We start from the raw sequence: 4,782 nt of genomic DNA, 5'->3' as shown, positions 1-4,782 counted from the left end.
GGGGCCGGCGGGCCACCCGCCTGCCGTGTCCGGGAGGGCACTGGCGGCGGTGATGGGGCCGCTGCCTGCCGGGAAGGGTGGTGCCGGGGCGGGCGCGGCGCCCCGAATTCCCCGGGCCCTCTCCTCGGCCTTCAAAACCCCCAGGGAGCACTTTTTCCCCCTCACCCCACGGATCTGTCAAGACCCACGTGGTCTTGTCCGGCAGTGTTTGCCTGCCACGGGGTAAAGTTTTTTTTCCACAGAGTGACATTCCCTTGGAGAAATCCCTCCTTGCGGCAGGAGGGCAGTGTCCCTTGCCGCGGGGCCCTCCCCAGACTCCCTCAGCGCTACGGGAAGCACTAGGGCAGGCAGGGGATGCTGCAACTTTGAAACACCCATAAAATCTCTGTGGAAAGGCGCCTCATTTTTTCCAACGTGATGGGGCGAGCATCACAGTACGATTTCTTTCTGACAGGCCCGTGGGATGCGGTGGCAGGGGCAGATCTCCCACCCTATAGAAACCCTTCGAGGTTTTTTTCCTTCCCACATTTTCTCCTGTAACATTGTATTTTCCCAACCCGACTAACTTCGGATGTGTTAATGTGCGATGGCCGAAGTCTTATCAGATTCCTATGAGGGCCATATCATTACTAACAAAATTAATACCGCATAAGGAACCGGTTTATTGGCTGGTATACAGGAAGGCTATTATCAATAGGCTTAGCTTCATAAATACAGATCTAAATGAAAAGAAACGTGAGCCCCAGCGCCGCCTTCCAAATACATTTCTCTACACAAGTCAGGTATAAAAATTACTCCGGGGAAGTCCGCTCTTGCGGTATGTTTATTTTGCATTTGCCAAATTAAATAGAAACGGATTGCAAATCTAAAAGCCATACGGAACCGAGGAGAAATGCTTGAAATCCTTCCAAAGCTGTTTTTAAAATAAGCAGCTCCCTTTTAAAAATTGGATTAAAGTGAAGGAAAGTACTATAAAAAGTATGCTGCAATTCTCGTCAGCCGGAATAAAATGTCTGGAAGTGCATCGAAGAGGCTTCTCCTCCCTGTGCGATCTAATGCAAGGGAATCAGACAAAAGGCACAGAGGCCGGTGAGAATTTTAGGAGGTTTTCTTTAGCTTCCCTGTTTAGGTTTTGTAGCAGTGGGCTACCCCAGCCCCGTGTCAGGTCCTGCGGGAGCTGCCGTGGGGTGCTGTGTTGACCGCAGGAAACGGTGCCGGTTTGATGGTCAAGGCACCGACTCCGTCTAGATCATGAACTCAGCTCGGCGTTGCATTATCTCTGCTTTCTTTAATCGCTAACAAGGCCAAGGCAAATAGTAACCAGCATCATCAAACTCAGTGAAGTAAAACTAATAATGTTCACTTGATTCGTAACTATAAAAGATAATGGTCAATTCTGACTGAACTGAGCTAATTTGGCATGCGCTGAGTGTAGCTACTGCATTACCAGTGCTTAACAATGTGTCCCTTGGAACTTAACCCCTATTTAAAAGAAATTTTAAAGAATATTGTAGACGCCAGGGGACGAGAATTACTTTCTTTTTAATTCTACTTCTGTAAGTAAAGCTATCCGAGGGTCTATAAAACCGAGCAAATAAAATTCTGATAAATATCAAAGCCGGCGAGAAGGTGCTTTCGTGGAGAATCTAAATTCATGGCGTACATAGACAGTACTATCAAAATAAAATTTTATTGATCTAAGAAAAATATAATAGATGCATTAATAGCGTCGTTAAGACGTTTTATTGGTTGAACTAAAATTAAAAACAAAAAGGGAATAAATAAAAACCGACAGCTCAGCCTAAGCAAACTCTGACTGGAAATCTCAAAATGTATCGTGTTAAACCGTGATTTATCTTTTTATTATTGGCCCGTATAACCCAAAAGATCAGCGCTGTTAATCCAGAGACGCATTTTGCGAGCTAATTAAAATATGCTTTTATTTGTAGACACGGGCAAGCTGCAATTTGTGAAAACGTAAACGGCCTTGCAGTCTGTGCAGGAGTGCATGCGCCGCCTATCTGAGAATACAGCCGTGGACTGCATTTTATACAGCTCCAAAAATTAATGCGATCAGACTATAGTTATTTAATATTGGAACTGTCAGTTGCCTGGAACGTGTGTGTGTGCCAGACTCCTCTTTTCTTTTTTTTTTTTTCCCTTTTTTTCTGGATTTGCTCCAAAGAAGGCGGATTTCAGACAGGAGGTTTAGAAACTGCATCTGTGCCAAGTTAGGTGACAAATGACGGCCCCACTAATTTTATCTTTACTAGAAATTCTTTCACGCTGGTGGTGGTGCTGGGGAGGTTGGCTTGTTTTGGCGGATTATCTTGTTAAAAACTAGGCTGAGATTTAATTTTATTCCAGCCATCCAGAGGCTTGCTCTCCTAACTGTGTTTCATATTATACATGTATCGTTTTACTTATTTGGATTAGGAACATATTTTGCAAGTAATTCTGACAAGCTTCAAATTCTAGTGTGCGGCAGGACAAAATACACCCAAACCAATTCATTAGGGCTTTATTTCCTCGCCATTTTCCGGCACTGACGAAAGCAACGGGGCTTTCCATTGTTCGGAGAGCCCCAAACACCGTGCAGAAGTAACAACGGTATCGGGTTATATATGTGTGGGGAAAATATTGCACACCCAAGTCTGTCTTTTAAGTGTACCCCTTCTATTGCGAGAGATGGGCCGCACAGCTCTATTAAGCATTTGAAACTGCAGCCCTTCTCCCTTTTTGTAGCTGTTTTCCCTTTAAAGAAGATCTGGATGCATAAACAAATATCTTTTTTTGTTGTTGTTGTGGTATAGCTTGGCTCTCAGACACACACGTTGGCCAGAAGTTTCGATTTCAGAGCATTTAATGAAAAGATTGTGAGACACACCCCCCCCGCCCCCACAAAAAAAAAAAAAAAAAAAAAAAAAAGACAACAAAACACAAACCCAGTGAGCTTATGAAAAAGCCTCCCAGGGGTTTGGATGTGGTATGTGAGCTGAAGTTGAGTAAACGATTAATTAAACACAGTGTAGACACTGAGCTGGCTTCCCCTCTTCCCTCCAAAACATGCAAACCCAAATAATGTGAAATAATAAACAGTTATTGTAAGAAACAAGCTTGTTTTTTTAAAATATTATGCTATGACCGCGGCCGTCAGTAAACAATTCGTAACCAGAGGGCGCTTTAACTGCTGCTGGGGTCCCTTTGATTTATTTAGCCAAGTATTGAATGGGACAGGGAAACAACAAGGGGGAAAATAAATATTTGATCAAATATGCGGAGTTAAACTTGACTGGTGTAAAATGAAATGTTGCAAAGGGACCCTCAAATCTCCCTGCTTCTCACGTGGCTTCTCGCGTCCTGGCATTGCTGAGGGGAAGTCAAAAGGGATCAACATCCCTGAGCTTTTAATGGAGCGTCTTTGATGAAATCGATAGGTTCCGATAATCATCTGAAAACTGCTCTCTGTCGACTGAGCATGTGCTTTTAACTACACTTGCAACAGTTTCCTGGAAGCACAGTTAAAAAAATACTGCAGGCAAATGGCATTATATACATAGAAGAGAAAGGACAAAATAATACTTTTCATTTTTCCGGACAGATATTTAAAACTCTGTCCTAAGAGACACGTGTATTAAAATATGTAGCCAAGCCAGTATCTCCTCCATATAATACCACTTTCCCTTCCGCCCTTCTCAAATGGAGACATAAGAAAAACATGTGAAAATTTTATGGGCATGAAAAGTAACCTGGAGTTAGGGATACTCGTAGAGAGGATAGAGTTTCAAAGCTACAATCCAGAGCAGCCCTGAGCACACGGGAATGAGTGACTATTGTTTGTTTACAGCACATGTGCAAAGAAAGAAAGAGAGAAAGAGAGAAAGAGAGAAAGAAAGAAAGGAAAGAAAGGAAGAAAGGAAGGAAGAAAGGAAGAAAGGAAGAAAGAAAGAAAGAAAGAAAGGAAGAAAGAAAGAAAGAAAGAAAGAAATAGAAAATCGAAATCTAAATCTGGTCTTGCATGAACACTGACTTAATATGCAACCACATGAACAGTTTTTAGCATAAGTATGTCAAAAGTTGTTTACCACAATCTGTGTCCAGCTGCAAGGAAGCAGACTACCCTTTAAAGTTACCAAACGACCCTAACTAAACTACAGTTCAAGACTAATAAGATCGTCAGAATTGTCTGTCATTTGCAGACTGTGTTGCCATAGATCTATTTGATTGAAGACACCTACTGTTCCACACATAAATGTCAAGTTTCATAATATTTCCAATGCTACATTTTTTTTACTTTTTTTTTTTTAATAAGTGGAAGAAAGCTACAAGTTATTCTGAAAAAATATTTCCAGATAACGTGGATTTTCCACGCGGCTGGCCAAAACGAAGAGAAAATAAAAGGTCAACTGCAACTTAGAAAGTCCCTTCTATATTATTTCACATCCAAATCACCAACTTTTTGCATCCCTTCCCCTCCTTACAGTTCTTTTCCGCGGTGCTCAGCGGTCGGGGCAAGGGCCACCCCAGATCACAGGGTACCATTCCAGTCCCTGCACACTCCTCGCCGTTGTCCATGCCGGTAGACGTATAAAACACTTACCTTCACGCATTTCCTAACCCAAAACCCAGAGGCTTTAACTCCACCGAGAAGCCCCAGCGTCTCCCCCCTCCCCCGGCATCCCGAGCGGCTTTTTGTACAGCGGAGCCCGGTAAGTGCAATAATTACCCGTGTGGCTCCAGGGATGCAAAGTGAACAAAGGCCAAGATTTTCCTTTTTTTTTT

Source organism: Corvus brachyrhynchos, unplaced genomic scaffold (genome assembly GCF_000691975.1).
Source record: "Corvus brachyrhynchos isolate BGI_N302 unplaced genomic scaffold, ASM69197v1 scaffold53, whole genome shotgun sequence".
Classification (NCBI taxonomy): domain Eukaryota; kingdom Metazoa; phylum Chordata; class Aves; order Passeriformes; family Corvidae; genus Corvus; species Corvus brachyrhynchos.
Note: the sequence above shows the minus strand (reverse complement) of the source record.